The sequence below is a fragment of the Haemaphysalis longicornis genome, unplaced genomic scaffold, assembly GCF_048455015.1.
Source record: "Haemaphysalis longicornis isolate Haplotype H1 unplaced genomic scaffold, Haemaphysalis longicornis Haplotype H1 scaffold_2, whole genome shotgun sequence".
NCBI lineage: Eukaryota > Metazoa > Arthropoda > Arachnida > Ixodida > Ixodidae > Haemaphysalis > Haemaphysalis longicornis.
The window spans coordinates 133379776-133397931 of record NW_027526295.1 but is presented as its reverse complement, the minus strand read 5'-3'; the positions used below and the strand labels follow the sequence as shown (position 1 = coordinate 133397931).

The window sequence follows — 18156 nt, the reverse complement described above, 5'->3', positions numbered from 1 at the left end:
TTTTTTTTCGTGAAAATACGAATTCTTGCCGCATGGCATGTGCATGCTGAAGAGGTATCCTCATGACAGCGAGGGAGCCTCGCAGTCAGAAAGCATGGTTTTGTGGCCGGCCGTCATCCACTCACTCGCAGCTTGAAAAAAAAAAAAGCCTTGCTTTCATCTAGATCTCTTTGATATATTCCGCAGGATGTCAGGGTGGATGCGAGCGTAGGAATGCTGCCGGCGTACGTGTCATGATTCTTCTCGTGGACAGCACCATGGCGATACCCCAGAGCTTCAGTGACCATGTCATTTGAAATTTTAAAGCTTCATGCTAATGGTACAGAAAAAAAAGGTCTCAGGATAGAACGCTGAAACACGTGTCATATGGCTTTGGTTCGGTGTCCTATTACCTCATATTTTTGTCCCTCGCCCACTTTTATGCCGTCAAATATTACTTGGAAAAACAAGAAAAGCAAAGATCACAAATATAACCTAATCACACAAATCCTCCATGAATCCGGATTTTTTATCATTGCCGTGTACATCTAGCGGAACTTTTCTGCGACCTCCTTTATAGAAGGGGAACCTAACATCCTTGAGGTCTTCATTACAAGATGGGAATTTGGGCTAGTAGATTCTCATTCATTCTTGAAAGAAAGCAGTGCTCGAAGTGATGGGACAAGAAAGAAGGCAAACTCACAACTGACGTTTTTATTGAAAGAACAAACATGTATGCAAGAAAATCGCGCATGGCAAGTGAGTGCAACTACAAAAGAGGAGATGTGTGGTTTTCTTGCGTATATAATGTTTTCAATAAAAAGGTCAGTATTGAGTGCAGCGCCATGTTTGTATCATTTCCTGTATCCGACTTTCGTGCGGTGCTCTTTTTTTCATGAATGTGCGTTAAAATTGGCGTCAGTATGATTTTAATGACGCAATCTATCGAATGAACCAAATCGGTGCTTTGTCTGCATGGTCCCTTTGAGCGTTACCATAATGACCTATTTGCAGGAGGATTATTCTTCATCATAGGCAGGAACGTCTAAGAAGTTTTATCTATTTTAGAATGCCTGAGCTCGCACAAACGTAGCCGATTCAATGTCGTGTTTTATACTCAGTAGCTGTCCTGTGCAGTTTCAAAGCTTAACTAATAACACTACCATAAGCGCTGACACTTTCCGGATGGACGTTTCAGTTTTCTTCCTCATGGCAGCAGCGCCCCGCGACGGTATACTCGTTGGTGCGGAGTAAACACGTCTAAAACGTAGAATTGTTTCGCTAGGAACCTGTACTTCGGAAGTTTTGATATAAGTTCCATCAGCGCACTTTGACGCGCATTTCACAACAAAAGTGCGTGTGGGGCCTAGAATTCCCTGAATTACTCATGTGCGTGAGAAAAAATGGCGGCGTATCTGCTCTTTCATTGAAATGTCGACGAAAGACGATTGTCCTCTGGCACCCCTGCCAAGTTAATGCCTCCCTTTTTTTCCCGCTCACCTCTTAACCTGTTCTTCTCCTGTGTCGTTCCTCCAAGCTAACACGCTAGAGGTTTGCTCAAGCCAATTTAAATTTACCGCTTTCCACTTCTCCCAGTCCGGTGCCTCGATGCCAGCGCTGCCGTACGGGGGAGACGCACGTGTTTCTAGGCACGCGACTACAACTTTTCTAAAACCACGTTGCCCTGCTTCACGTGCGTTCCAAGCGAAATGTGGATCCTATCTAGTGGGACCTTTTGTTACTGTTACCATTACATTTCTCAGGATTCTGGCAGAAGCTATGGAAGCACGGGTGACAGCAGGCAAAGGAGTGTCTTTTTTAATGTAGTGGATTAGTATTGAATTTGCTTTCACAAAAATCAAGCGTCCGTGAATTTTGCAATAAGGAAAGAAACACTGCAAATTACACCTATGTATTAATTTTTTACCTCATATTTACCTAATGTTGTGTTCTTGTTCAACAATGTTGACTAGTATAAACAATCCCACCGGACTGAGACGTTTAGATACGCCGGTGGATATATCAACCAATTCTGCAGAATTTATTCGGTTTCACTGTGGCTGGGCGGCTGAATCGAGCGACAAAAAAAAGACCATCCTTTTCGCATTCAAGCAGCCCAAGAAAGACTATCATTTTACAAGATTGACTTCTCTTTCTTTTTCAACGCCTCGCGTTACAACGCGAGGCGTTAGAGTGCGTGACTTTGTGTGTGTTGACTGGTTACAGTTGTTCGCATTCTTACGCTAACGGCAGTGACACACGGGAGGTGATAGTTTAGTGTATCTGATGATCAATCACAGAAAACATAATCCTATTATTTATGCAGTGGCACCAGTAAGGGAAAAAAAGATAAAGCGTCACTGTCCTGGCCATAAAAAAGCATTTGTTCTATCACAGGGTGCAGCATTGCGTAATGCCTACAATTTATCTTTTTATGATTAAACATACTCTGGCATCTCTACACATTTATTCACTGATGTGAAACTGATGAAACCCCTTCAGCGTGTAGGGATCACCGGTTCCAAGGTATAAAATATGCGCTCCAACATTTCTCCATTCAGCCGATCAACCCCAGATCCTTGTCGCAAAACCACGCACTCTAGATTACGTCATTTCTGCTATACGCGCAGCGACACCTGGGACCGTTTCTCGAAGTTGAAGAGTAACTTCTCAACTACTACTGAAGGGCTTCATAGAAAATAAGTCGTCTGCATGAAGCCGAATGATGCGCGCGGATAAGTTGGCTTTTCCGACCACTTTTCTAGCCACCGTCTTATTTGCCGTGGCCGGCTTCGACTTATTTTAGACGGCGGCCACCATATTATTGTAAGCAGGAAGTTATGCGTACAGGGAAACTGGCCCTGGTCTGATGCATGATCGAAGGTAGGCGTTTATCTGTGTGTGCGCGTGTGTGCTTGCGTGCGTGCATGTATGTGTGAGCGGATGTGCGCGCACACTTACACACACACACGCACACACGCACACACACACATAAACGCCTTTGTGTGTGTGCGCATGTGTGTGCGTGTGTGTCCGTGTGTGTGTGCATGTGTGCGTGTGTATGTACATGTGTGTGTTGATTTGCTATGTTGAATATAAGGACGGTGTCGCTGTGTTTGTGCCACAGACTAAGCACACGCGACTGATGGGTATAGAAAGCCAAAAAAATGACTGCGGCTTAGCTCAGCTAACCTTGGATATGCAAAGCAAAAGCTTGTCTCAGTCTGGTTGAGTCTCGGTTTCGCTAGGTTAACGTTTGGTTATCTGTAATGCCGACCACGTATCGACGCAGTTCGGTTCCGTGCAATGCTCACAGAAGGAGGCCGGGCGAATTCGGCGAACGTCACGGTCATTCATGGCGAACACACCGTTCCTTTCCGTCGGGCACAAGACGAGTAACGTTGCCCTAAACGACCCAGCGCCGCAAGAATGGGAGCCTGCGTGGGTGGTCGGCTGCTGGCGCAGTGGTTGCGGGGATGGCCGCTCTCGTGCTGCGCAGAACGACTGACAACGTGCCCTTCTGTGCAGAGCCGTCAGCGGGCCCGGCGAATCACAAGATGCGCTTCGTCAAAAGCTCACCTTCCGCATCCTCCACGAAATTGGTGGACGAAAGTAGTAAAGCTTTGCTTTAAAAGTGAATCGCGACAGGAACCACCGGGCAAGTGCCGTGAATCTTTCCAGGAAAGGTCACGTGAACATCTGAAATACGAAGGCTTCAATGCCACTTCCTGCACACGAGCACGTCCAGCCTCCGATTACGTGAACACTGGACGACGGATCGAAAGATGCAGCTGCTGTTGCCCGAATAAGGAGCGGGCAATGTACGATATAAAAAGAGGCTATTCACCCGGCTCCAGTATTCTGTTTCCTATCCCGATCAACGGTGGTGCTTAAGGATGAATTTAAACGACAGCTGATGAGTCCGCTAGTGGACCCCAACAGACTCCCACTCTCCTATGCACTTCGTAGTCAGAGACCAGCTTCCCCTGTCACGTGTTATCGGTGGAAGATTTGCCCTTCAAACTGATACACCGCAACAAAGATGATAAACACTCACAAGATCATGCAGCTATGGTTTTTATATAAGGCAAGCGGCCGCGCCATGATTTGGGCAATGCTTGCGCTTCAAAGAGGGCGGTAGTGTAGCTGTCGTTTAAACAGCTTGGTGCGTATTGGGTTCTTCGAATCCATGCAAGGGGCACCTTAAAATAACTGGTGCAGCTTGCACTCGTGGGGCAAGGTTCGAGAAGCAGTTTAGCTGGGGGTCGACCCAACTAATCCGGTTGTGCAAGTTTTGCTAGGTCTTCTTAGTCTTTGCTACGTTTTGTTAGATTTTGAGATGTCCATGCTAGGCTAGGCTAAGTGTTGAGGGGTGAGGACAAGTTTAGCCGAATTTTAACGGGCCTTTCCTGTCGGTCTCCACACTGACAGCGGTTCCAAGGAGGAAGAAGCTTGGTCGACCCGGAGCTCCGCTGCTTCTCCAGCCTTGCACCACTAGTGCGAGCCGCGCAATTTTCTTGCGTTTTAGTAACCCAAGAAAATCTCTCACCTTTAAAATGCTACAATAAGGGTAAGCCCATATGATAATGCCCCTCATGCTCATACTCGAGAAGGTGCGAGAGCCGGCTTCACTGGTCCTATACCTAATCTTCAGTGCTTCACCCTTCACGGGAGGCGCAGGTCTTCTTTATATTTTGTTGCTTACGCAACCGGACCAAGCTCAAGTTTAAACAGCTCCGCCGTTAGAAAACCTCCACTGCTAATGCATAGGACCTTTTGAGCGGCTAATAACGAAATCCAACCGTTCTTGGTACGCCAACTATGGCGACCTTTTTCCAGGCTTGAAGGAGCCGCTTTTGCTCCCAGCATTGCGCGACAATAAGCAGAGTGTGCGCGTTTCAAAGTGATTCTTCGCCTTTTAAACCAACAAACTAAAAAGAAAGCACCGGAATTTCCGTTTTGCAAAGTAGATGGGATTCCACCGAGTATTTTAGCTTGCCTGTTTTTATTCGTCTTTCTCGTGTGACGAAATTGTTCGCACTATGTTTTGTTGGATGGACCTCATGGTACTGAAGATTGGTTTTAGCACAGAGCTTAGAAAGAAAGCTGCCACGTTGAGTGCCAACGCCTAAGATACAAGAATACACCCGAAACAAGAGGCTGAAGAAGATAATAAATTCGCTTTCGTAAACAAGCGAAGAAGAACTTGCCGACAGTTCTCCTGCAATTTGTTGGCAATGCAACCATCGTGAATTAGTTGGAAATTCTCTCATAGCTATTTTTTTTTTCATTTATGATAGGAACTTTTTGCATTCAGCTGTGAATGCTAGCGCTATCTGAAAGCCCCAAGGCTAACTCCTAAGCAATCGCCTTTCTTGGTGAAACGAGCAGGAATACTTGGCTACTTCTGTGTCGTCCGCGGGTGCAAAACGAATTCATGTTTCCTCGTCTCATTGGTCATCTAAACTGTAAAATTTTCGAAGTCTTTAATTACCTTGAGCGATTAGATTTCAAAATGGGGATGCCGCACCCGCATCTTATTGTTTACGTCCGCACAAAAGCTTTCCTGCTTAGAGTGAGGGCGACTCTAAAGATTCATCCTATTTTTTGTAACTCTGCTTCAGTCTTTCTATACAGGAACTGTTGTAACTGGCCGTAATGTGCGGTGCGTAACAAAAAACCCAGACGAACGCCTTGTGTTACCTAGCAACCTAACGCCAGAGCTGGCGCAACACCTGCTCGGTGAAACCTCGACGTGTGTCCAGGAACGCCGGGCATGCGTCGTGCACGTACGCTTCGCCGCTGCGCTCCAGCTGTCGTAAAGCGCTACCTTGCATGCGCTCCGTTTCGTAGATGAACCAGCGCGCTGACGCCGGCGCGACAGTTCTAGATATGGTATGACCACCGAAGTACGCTCGCCGGACGAAGAAGCCGGGTACCGAGAGGCGCGCTGTACTGCTAATCGAGAACAAGTGTCGATGACGATCCGACCCAGCCCGTATTGCCGCGTACATGGAAAGAAATCCCGTAGCTTCACAATGCTTCAAGCCTTGCACGACTCAGTGGAAGTTTCCCCAGTTTAAATGTTCCGTAGACATCCGGCTTTTAAAGCGACGCTTTTTGCTTCTAACCCCCAAGAGTTCTGTCGCGACCATTGGTGTCAACAAAAAACTCCCACGAACAAAGAAAACAAGTTAGTGGCACCGCCAGGAATCAAGCGTGGAACGAATAGAGAAACGGAGCGAGAGACCGTTGCCGTATTGATTGAGCTACGATCCCACACGGAGACAGGGGAGACAGATGGTGCCCTCACCGATCCCATCTGGGTGTGTTGCCACTGCGTTCTCGCTGAATGCCACGTGATACCGCCCCTCTGCGCCGCTCTTTACTGCGGTGCGTCCCTCTGCGCCACTCTGCACTCCGACCACTACACGTGTAGCGGCCCTGTGCGCGCCTTGTGCATGAGCTTGGAGTTATAAAAATGAAACCAAGCTCACACCAACGCATGGCATTTCACTTTTCCGTCTCTGCAGCGAATCTCGTTGCCTCCGTCGGCGGAGACAGAGTTGGTGAAGTGAGATCGTCCAACCTGGGGTTTTAGCTTCTTTTAATTTCATAAAAACAGTTCCCACTCATGCAGTTCACTAATACAACTCAACCAACCATCGTTCATGAATAATTAATTGATTTAACCTTAGCAAAGAAAATCTCTTTGAAGTAATAATGGGTGTGGTAAAGCGAATTTCACTTGCCTGTGGTGTCACTCTTTTTAGAGCCACGTGTGTGAATTCAAGTGACGCCACATGGGTAAACGTTGAGTGTCGTTTACAGCTTCTCATTCCAACAACCTTCACAGGATACGCCGCGATACGTTTTTTAAGTGATATTTTTTCATCCCGGTACCATTTTTTGTAAAAAGGCAGACTGTGGGTTTTCTGCAAACTCTAGCACGGAACATGAAACCGTAAAAATATTGTTTACGCATCAGTCCTAGCAGTGTGGAAGTGTCGAGACCAAAACAATGTTGCACGCTGCTTGAAAAGCTTGGCATAGGATGCCCGATGTGTAAAAACCGAGTGTAAGCTAGCTACATCATGCCGAAGCAGACTTGGAAGCACACAATAAAGGTAGCTCGACGCCAGGCATTATGTGTTCAATTATCTCCTCGCAATTTTTTCGCGATGGGTAATGTGTACAGCGGCAACTGCAGATATGTGCATTCCGACAGATGCAATAACGTGTAGAGGCCCCTCCATTTCTGTTCCCAACTTTTCAACGAGTACAGCGCCGCTTAGCACGTTAGGCCGAGCCAATGTTTTTGTATGCTCGCTTTTCTGAGTTTGTTGTCAAGTCGTCCCAGAAGGTACAGTCAACTTGAGCGCACCTGCTGGCGGGAACGGACACAGCTTTTTCTTTAAATAAGCGAGGATTGCTAGCATATAATAGAAAATGTATGGTGGGGATCCGGTCTATCCTAAAATCCTGAAGTGACCTCGCAATGAACTTCTCCATGTGAGGTCCGTTTTAGTTACCATAAACATCAATAGCAACTCGACAAAATAACGAAATTCATCCGCAATCTTAAGATGAACGTATACCTGTGATTTCATGTGGAATCAATATCCCGACAAAATGGCTACAAAATCGCAATAACATAGATTTCAAATATTGCGAGGGCAGTTGAATTTGCTGCCGTTTAAATGAGCACAGCTACACTGTCCATACACATTCCATTGTGTGAACACCGTGCGATTGTGTTGACCACGAAGATGTTTAGCAAATCATAATTTTTCGTGTCCGCAGTTAAAAACACCGAAAAAAATCCGAGCCCGCGCATGTGAATGCGGCCTCGCAGCGACCACCCGGCAGTAAGCAAAACCAAGAAAATGCCTAGCGCTCGCGTGTGCGTGCCTCGCGACGACCGTCCACAGTCCCCTGCGCCCGTTCGTCGAGCCACGCATTCTCACTGAGGGAGTTTGGCCAAGATTTCATTGATTGCCCGGAGGTTAAATAAACCAAGCAAATTCCTTGCGCTGGGGTGTACGTGCCTCGCGGTGACCACCCAGAGCCCCCGGCGCATGTTTGTCAAGCCAAACATACCCATCTAGGGAGATTTGGCGAGATTGGCCAACTAAAAAAAAAAACTCCAGCATTCGCCGTAATCGTGGCAACATAAAACCGTACGCCCCTCCAAGATGTGGTCGAATGGTTCTCACTTCCAAGAAAAATTAAAGAAGCTCACACTTGCAACAACAATAATGGACTATAGGTCGTTGCCGCAGCGAAAAAGAAGCAAATCGGCTGAAATGGTTGGCTAACACCTTCGTCATGGTCATGAAGTTTGCGTACGGCTTCGGTACCTTAATTTCTTACGCGTTAGTGAGAGATTCCTCATGTTTTTGTCTGAGCAGCTACAGCTTCTGAAATGGCAACAGCCACACTTCAAAACCGAGAGAGAGAGAGAGGGAAGGCTATTACTAAGGTGAAATCCCTGACTGCCTCGAAAATTCGCGTCGTCGTATAGTTGTACTTTTTGTGCGGTACACAATATAAACGCTCTACGAAGAGTAAATAAACAATGGTTTCGAGTGCGCATAGTATTTGAACCAATATTCTCCACAGGAGGAGACCAGTGCTTTGTCACGGCTGATTTTCCCGCGTTTCCTGCGGTGGCGTCCAGTTAGACTAACGAGTGCCGCGGGACAAGCGAACATGACGGCTCGTGAGTAGAGTAGGTGCATCTCAGCCGCGCAAATCCTTCTCTGCGGGGAATCTGCGCCCAGTGTCTAGCCTTCCCTTTGAAATATTTTCCCCCAATAAAGGGAGAAACGCAATTGAGGAGATTCAAACTCGTTGAAGCAGTAAATGAGCCTGTCGAAATAATTCCCACCAAAAGAATATGAAACGACACCGAAAATAAGCATATACAATGTAGCAGTAATGATATATTTGATAAGTATCGCCAGGCTTTCGCCTTTATATAATGTAAGCCTGCGTAAGTGCCCCTAAAATATTCGTTTTGCGAGCAGGAAGCTGTTGTCATGCTCTCCACCTTTTGGGAAGCATCCTTCACTAAGGCGGTTTGGTGCTGGCTTGCCGTAATGTCGCGCAAGTGCGTTTATTTTCTGCGCGGCGTACACTCGCGACATGAAAGTGGACCACACGTGTGAATATCGAATTTCTCTCTCCTTTTCATTTTCTTACCCCGAATAAAAATACTTTATTATTCGCCTGGCCTCTTTGCACAAACACGAAAACTTGGCTAGCACCCGTAGTTATGATCCTTGGTTAGTCCCACATTTCCGAACCAATTATAAATTTCAATTGCGACAACACAATCTCCCGTTCCTTCTAAACAGCTATAAGCACACGGCAAACTTTGATTTTCGAGAATTGAGGAAAGATTTTGTGACCTTGGCGATGCATTTGTCTCATGAAATTTGTGTATTTTTTGGTTGCCTTCAAGTTGTAGACGTTTGTAGTGCTTGGTTTTAATTCTTGTCTGTAACCTTCTAGTGTCTGAGGTTTATTTTGTATAATATACACCGCAAAGCAAATCCCTCCGACCAATTTATGCGACCTGCCATTTAATTGAAAAATGGTTTAATCAGTTTTACGGTTTTGTTGTTAGCAATTTCCGTATAATAGATGTGCGTATATTCTTTTCTGGTATGTCACAAAACTACGTAAAGATCTGATATTGTCATTGTCATTACTCCCATGTAATGGTCTGCTGAGCCTCGTCAAGCTGCCATTGCAGCTGTTAGCTCAGCAACCAGACACAAATTACTCGTAAATAAAAGAAAGCTACTTGTCCCACAAAAAAAGATATATGACAGCTGTAATCCAAGCTGCCACTTGAACTTGACAACGAAACCAAATTTATTTGATTGATTGGCGTGTTTAGCAAGCCAGCGCTACACAGGTGATTACGCACGCCGTAGTGCAGAACTCCGAATTAATTTTGACCCGCTGGGAATCTTTAACGTACGCCTAAATGTCGAACACACGAACGTTATAGCTTTTTCTCTCCATCAGAGAAGTGGCCGCACGGACGGGAAATAGAATCCGTGTGGTTGGGCTCAGCACAATGCCTTAGCCACGGTACCACCACGGGGGAAGCGAAATTAAAGTTCATCGATGTTTTGGAGTACTCTGTGAGGAAAGAAACACGAAGCAAGTTTGGGCATTAGGGAAAGACACTCGCAGCAGCCAATCTTACAAACCATAGCAATTGGTCATGTTTCCTCACAGGGCATTTAGATGGGGTCAATTTGTCTTAATTATAAATGCAGCGGAGGTAACAAAATTAACAGGGGACATATCTAGGCGAGGCGTAAAGACTACAGCGATGAGCCCAACGTCATGAAGGGACACCTAAGTGAATCAGAAACGCTGTTTTAATGTCGATTCCGTAGTTCGACTCACGCAACCTTTTTTCCTGTTTGAGGGGAAGGCTACAGCTTTCGCTCACTACTAATGACCACAAAAACGGAACACACCATGCGCCTGTTGTGCACACGTTACGAATGGCCGCAATAACGTAAAACTGTTTTCGTTGGTGGTTGAGCGCTGTCCCTCTCTTCAGTATTTCGATTTTAGGTTAGTGTACCGTTAATAGTGGAGATTGGTTTGTCCACGCATTGTCATACAGTTTAACTGCGTTCGCTATCCCGTAACTCCCAAATTCAATGTGTGGTCACGGCGCACGTTACCAGATGGGCAACGATCATGTGGCAAGAGGCCGGTACATTTTATGTGTCGTCGTTGTTGGAGTTGTTGCTTTTGATGTCCGCTGTTACAACATGCCCACAAAGCTACTGTTCTCGTTCTCTCCGTTGTCATTTAAAAGCACAAAATTCCTACTAATCAGCTTTCGGAAAGCAGCATACTTTTAATCGTCGGTCAGATATAATTTTGTGATCTGTCACCTACTTCGTGTACGAGTACAGTCCTCCATCCAGATACTTCAAGTAAAAAGGCACGACATGAGAAAGACACGTGAAAATGCGTTGGGATTCTTCATAAAAACAGCATGAGTGTTTATTGCCCTTCAAAGTACCCTCGCTACAGTATAAGATGGTTGAAAAAATATATTCTGAACATCACACGATTTTTCTATAAATTAGCTGTAAAAAATAAAAGGTGGCCAGGAATAACGGAAAGTCTCTGGAAGGTTAAGGTGAACACCCACATAGAGAACACGGGGCTCTATGTAACCTGCAAAGAAAACATCGCGGCCCATCGCCACAATCAACTAATACGGCTTCGCAGCACCCAACCAGGCAGGGAATTATTACGTTCTTGGGCATTTTGCGCTCATCGTCCTACCGCGGCAACCCTAGCCATTCCCCGTGAAGACCATACCGGCATCACTCTAGCACCCATACGTAGGCGCATGGCGGCTCGAAAAGACGACGAAAGACGCCAAATACGAGCCAAGTATTTTTTAAAAAGATCAGTAGAACCCTAATGAAACATATGTTTCACGGACGCGGCATGCCGCCCTACTAAGAGCATCTGGGCATGCAGTAAGTACGTGCGAGGCCCGCTCCTGCTCCAACGACATTTGCCCCTGCCTTAATAGCACAGAAGCAAAAACATCCGAAATCGTAAAAGCCATTGTCCACCATGCATCCCCACACAGACGCCTTAACATATATACTGATTCACAAAAAGCATGCACCCGCATACTACACAATAACATCCCACTGAGCGCACACAGCCTCTTTCAAAACATCAAAGGAGACGTAAGGATTTACTGGGTGCCAGGTCATGCCGGGCTGCAGGGCAATGAAGGTGTCAACCAGCTCGCCCGTGACACCGCTTTGCGGGCTCCCTGCAACCGCAGTCATCCCCAGAAACCTACGCCCCGAAACCCATTACTCTCCATAACCTCCGTGATCACCCTAACCCATACGTTCGCCCCCATCCACAACTATCGAAACACGATGAAGTACTTTTTAGGCAAGCGCAAATGGGTACTGTCTTAAACCCAGCCAGAGTGGCCCTATACAACGGAACGCCAACCCCCACCTCCCCAAAGTGCTCCAAGGCGCTCAACCAGGACCACATCTTCTATGAATGAAGCCTGTTCCCCGCAGGGAGAGCAGCAAATTTATATTGGGCACAGTCATGAACAATAAAGTGAGGAACAATCAGACGGCGATTTGAAAAATACTGCGGTCGTAGGCCCCTCAACAATTGGTCTGATTGCAGGCACGACAGAGAATCAGAAAAAAAGAGAGAAAAAGCTGCTCTTTTCTTCTTTGAACTAGGTGGACTTTTTTTTTGTTTGGTACTTGAACTTAACTTTCTCCAAAATAGTGAACACGATAAATGTTTGGTCCAATACGAGCAAACAAATTCTAGGCGGGCTGTACACCGAAATTCGTTACATTTCGTTTCAAGGGAACCGGGTCTGTCCTTTAAACTGGAGGGTAAGTCCGCAGATAGACTTCATATTAAATGAGTCTCGCCTCTTCTCAAAGCATTTGCACGAACGAATCAAGGTGCAAACCCAGCCAATATCTATTGACCGGCACACCGTGTTCTCGCGGATATTACATTCCATGCACGTGCATTAAGTCTACCCCCTCCTTATTCACCTCTCTCAGGCATGGAAGAAAAGCGCAGGCGTCGTTTTACAAGGTCACGTATTTCTCCCTAAATCCATATCCTTCGTTTTAGCCTCCACTAACCAAGCATGTGTTTTATCGCGGCACGCCGCTGCTTGCGCCATGGGCTGCGGCGTAGAACCATGGAGCGTGTCCGTCACCCCATTATCCTCTGTGGGCCAGCTTGGTCACGTCGCGCCCTTTTCGCGGCCTGCGAATGCTCACCGCATACAAAACTTCAAGTGGGTACTCCCTTGCCCCAGTTTCCTTCGGAAATTGATTGGCTTGCTCGGCCTGAGCAGACTGACGTCTGTTTCAATCAGCCGTTCGTGGAAAGAAATCAGCTTTGGGGTGATCGTAGATGTCCACGATCTTTTAAGTAACACTGATCTAGCTGTCAAAGCCGGCAGCGAACCAAGCCTACAGCTATGCCATTTGGAGCGGCTTTCCGGCACCTGTCATTTACATTCCCAAGGCTTTACTTTTCTCGTTTTTTTCTCCGTCTCATTCGTTGAAGCATACCGTAACATTTGCGCATCCATTAACTTCATTTTTACACGCGGGCACACGGCGCAGCGTGTTGCAACCGACGATTCGGACGGCTATGACAACCAGGTTCATAAAGCTGTGCAAGCTTATAGCGCATTACTCGCTTCACCACCCGCGCACTCTCACCGCTGGGCTCATGGTTCGAGCCTTTTGGCCGTTATTAGTAGCAATCTGACGCTACCCTTATAAGCCGACCGAAACGTGCTGTAGTGCATTAGGGAAATGCGCTGACTTGGCATCGGTCCTAGGGACAGGAGAAAGTTACCAGCTGCAAACCAGTAGGCTCAAAGGTCACGAATGAAAAACCGCTAGACGTAATCAGTGCCAGCATCTGTAAAGTGTTATGGTAGACACCAAATGGATGTTCACCGTTGTTTCCCTCGTAGACATGCTGGGGCGCCCATGAGGAAAATTGTATTGACACTGTGTTTATAAATAGCTTGGGAGGATGATCGTATTTTTATTAAAGCAAAAAATGTGACTTCGCGTAATATCAAGGAGAGCCAAAACCAAAAAATGGCTGTGAGACGTGAGATGTATCTCAGGCCCATATCACCCAAGGGTATTGATCACAATGCGAGCAAGGCTCCGAACACGTCACGTCACAAGGGAGAACCACTAAGAGGCTTGTCGTTTCAGCCCCAATCTCGACAGTGAAAGGAGGTTTTCTGTCGTGCCAGTCACAATGACGCCGCTGAGAGATCATAATTTTCCTCCATGGCGCGGCAGAGGCCACTGTTTCTGTGGTGGCAAATTTTACACTGATTTTCAAGAACAAAAGGCCGCGTGCACACTATCATTGAACTTTGTAACTAAGTGGTTCTTTCGTGCGTGAGTTGTATGCTGCTATAAAGCCGGACAATATTTGGGTGCAAAGGGGGCTTATTCTAATTCCTTGTTGGCTTCATCTGTTCTGGTGGAATGTTCCCAAATACCCAATGGACCTTTTTTAATAGCAGTCTGCGCATGCGCGCCCTGCCAATCCGATATTTTTGGGGTCGCCTCGGGCAATACATGCAAACTGTTGCGCCCTAAGCTTGCTGCTGTTGCAACAGCCAGTGTTTTTTAGCAGTGCATCTTTTAAAGCAAAGCTGTTTAAACTTGAGCTTGGTTCGTTGGCGCTAGAAAAAAATACCAACGAGAATGGATGAATGAAACAAATCTTTATTACCAACAACAGGTGCAGTTGTTAGGGCACCTACCCGGTGGAGGGGGTCCCTAGTCCGGGATCCCCTATCTGCGGCTGGCTGCGCGGGCCCTTTGCACCAGGTCAAGCTGGAACGTAGGGCCCTTGCTTGTCAACCGCGCCGTCCACTGTTGTATGGAGGGGTTGGGATTGGGTGCAGGTCAGGTGTCTTTTGGCACTCCCACACTTGATGATGTAGGGTACCGAGTGCTGCGCAGCGGTGGAAGGTGGCTGGATAGTCTGTAGAATAGATGGCATGAAGAGGGGTGCGGTGTGGATACGTGTTAGTCTGAACGAGAAAACTCCCCCTGCGCGTGGTGCCCTGCACGACCTTCGCGGAGAGGCCTTAGAAAAAAAAAGTACGGAGCACACGTGAGCGTGCGACACGTACGGAGCTACCAGCAGCTAGTCTTAGGTGACCGCTCGCCGTACATGGAACGCGCGTAGTCTTGTGCTTTCTGCTCCCTCTTTCGTGTGATCTCCTTCATTGTAGAGAGACGCTAGGTCAAACCCCAGCTCAGCTGTTTTTCCAGGATTGAATCACTTCCGCAAGCTGAGCGAATTTCTTTTATCCCCGATTGTTGAAGAGCTCGCGGTAAATATGTACTCGGGTAGACGCATACAAACTTTACAAAGGAAAGGGACAAACACGTTTGGCTGTCGATGCTGCGAACACATGTAATAATAACTAAAATAGGTAAAGGCAGAAGTGTGCGCTGCTTCCGTGACGTCCGTGTGGAAAGACGGGTGACGCGTGGGTGGGGGGAGATGATAAAGTTTTGTGCAAGGGATATCCGACTGCAAGATTTCTGGAGAAGGGGCGTGCCGGACCACTGTTTCTAGTTTGTCATTGCTGCCCCTAGTTGCGACCGGTACTGAAAAAAGGGTCCATTTTCCCAACTTTCTTGTGTATGCTACACTGAATCCACACTGCCAGTACAAAAAGAAACAAAATTAAGGAATATAAAATCTAACAAATACACATTGTGAATCTTTGTTGACTACAGAACAGTGTTCGACAACCTCAGCCACGCCATTCTCCTTCACAAAACTTAGTAGCTATGCAATTTTCATTCACTGCCTCAATCGTAGCTTACTGGACGGGAACAATATGTCGTAATAAACGGGTGCGCATCTTCTTTTAAGCGGACCTTGTGCGCCGTACCTCATAGAAGAGCGTTGGGCCCACTTTTTCTCAATAGGTATGTTAACGACATTATGGGCATTGATGAGTGCACAGGATCTGTGCAGTATACTCACGAGTCATAACACAAGCCTATTCGCATGATATTGCCGAATTATTCATGGGTGAACATGCCATTTTATCTAACATGCTCGAGTGTTTTAAAAAAATCTATTAGAAATTAACGCACAAAATTTAAAAGCATACATTTTACTGCACCAAATAAATTCATAGCCGTGATGGGCGATCTTATTTTGTGAACGTCCTGCATAAGTATTGGAATGAATATAAAGTTGTCGGTGTGATACCTTCCACTCATGACATGGGTCGCTCGCACAGATCATTTGGCTGAAAGCTGTCCCGCGCTACTGAGCCGATATACCCGAGGCCGCGATATATTTCGCACCCCTGTGGAACTCCAACTTTATCATTCCATGTCTAGGTCCCACTTGAACTGTTCCGCGCTAGTGTGGGGAGGGCAACTAAAAAGTGAATCGTAAGCTGTTAATCGTAGTAAAAAGCCATCCCGTTCATTGACAATGAGATATATTTGCGCCCACTATACCTTTCTTTCACCAACACCGAATCGTCTGTACTAGAAATTTATAATTAACGCATGCTCTACCAGCCGCATTTTTCACCTTACTGATACCGACAATTTTTTTTTAAATGTGAAATGTAACGCTGCGTCCTGCTAAGTGACGCACCCGAGAATTCGCACAGTATATCATTCCACGCCGCTGCACCTTCGACCTTTTACAGTCATTTAAATAATGCCATATCTCTACAACAAAACACGTCATTTAGGCGAATGTGACAGACACCCAAGTGGTGAATCGCACAGCCTCTGCCTCAGAGACCAATTCAGTTGATTATGTCTGTGTATTTGCTCACATGAATGCGTTGCCTCTCTTCGTTTTGTTTCTGCTTGCCAAGAGTGAGTTTGAAATATATGTATGCATAGTAGTGTAAGTTAGTTGCATATATTAATATAAACATTTATTTTTATAGTGCATTTCTTTGTGTGTATGAAGTATCACGTGCTTTTCTCTGGTAGTTATTTATATAATCGTGGTAGCAGAATGCAATTTCTTTCCCTATTGTTGCACTGCAAACATTTACAAGATGTTGAAAACGCCGTCACACGCTCTTGCTCGCTCAATTGTCAGGGCTCTCGTGGTCTCGTGAAGAGGTACGTGACAATCGATGAAACACCATTTCGCTGAACGCAGATTCACCGAAGGTATGTCCGTTTCACCCAAGCCGATCCATCGAACGCCGTTTCGTCGAAGTGACGTCGCCCGTTTCGTGGAAGGATGTTAGGAAGCTTCAGGGTCGAACAGTATAGCTACAAGATATTTTCAAGCCTCTTTATTCACTAATGCATTCATGAAGCGCGAAACATTTTATAATTTCTGGTTCGCATAGTAAAACCGTGCCTTTTCCGAGCACAAAGTCTTCTTCCGTACCCATTTCTGCGGCAATTATTGGCAATGTGAAAAAGAGCGAACGCGCTTCGAATGATGCTACCTTTTGTGTTAAATTTACAGAAATTTGCCGTCTATTACCTTTTTGCAGTTTTCAGTGTTTTCGATTTTCTGGAGGTGTTTCTGCGAACCGTTTGGACGCCTAAATTGCCAGAATTAAGACACCACATTCTTGCTACCCACTGAAAATTCATCAACCGGCTGGCAGGAATATAGAAGTTTATATGGAAGAAAGAAATGAACTGCGTATGTAGCTGAAATGTTCAATGGCTTTAGAGCGTCCCAGAACGCATTTGGTGTTTTAGTTGAGCAGAATTCTCCCTCACAATGTATTTGAGTGGCATGTGTCGTAGGTTGTTGGAGATGCACTAGAGGGCCTTTTCTTGGGCTAGTGCAGCCTTTGTCTGCCTTGGGGCCTGCTGGCTTGGCAGAAGTGCTTCCAGCGGCAGTCTTTATCTTCTCGATCTTTGCACGCGGCCGAGGAACCGCTACAAGGCCATGATGTGCTATTCCGACAAGTTTCAAAAGCGATCTGTGCCAGCTTTGTACCGATTTATTGTCTCGTGGCAGCTCTTCATTCGTTCAATACTGAGCGGACCGGAAGGTAAGGGGTGATCGAAGTGGTTCGCGGATCAGCAGTCCATGCAAGGAAGCTCCGACGCAGCTGGTAGGAATTCCTGAGTTAGCCGATACTCTGAGAGCCAAGAAGCATTTAGAAATTCCAAAAATTACTCTGGTCAATTTACGTGCCCAGGGGTGTTAGATGTGGTCAGGTAGGCCAAAGCGTAGAGTTGTCGGACGTATGCGGAAAAAATTATCTTTCCTAAAGTATTGTGTTCCATTCTTCTGGACGCTATGGGAAACATTCTGATACAAATACACTGAGAGATCCAGCTAGCGTAAAAATATAAAGAAAGCATCGACAAGCTGTCGCAGCTTTTTGCCAGAGAAGCCACAACATTGTAAGCAATGCTCAAATAAACGTTGATTTGATTTGATATGAATTTACCGCGAAGAAATTTCTGATCTGCTTTTCTGTTACGTGCCGAGTAAAAAAAATTCCCCGCATTTCCCCGAGGGGAAGAATGTGAAAGTGCGAATGCACGACTTGAATTTGCGCGGTTCGGTAATGTTCGCGAAAGAGAGATCACACAC

At 46.3% G+C, this 18156-nt stretch overlaps 1 protein-coding gene across 1 annotated transcript in view; it reads right to left on the bottom strand.

Moving 5' to 3' along the window:
* Positions 1–18156, bottom strand: part of LOC144168297 (4-pyridoxate dehydrogenase-like) — a 164731-nt gene that overhangs the window by 71227 nt on the left and 75348 nt on the right. The gene's annotated exons all lie outside the window — the stretch shown is intronic.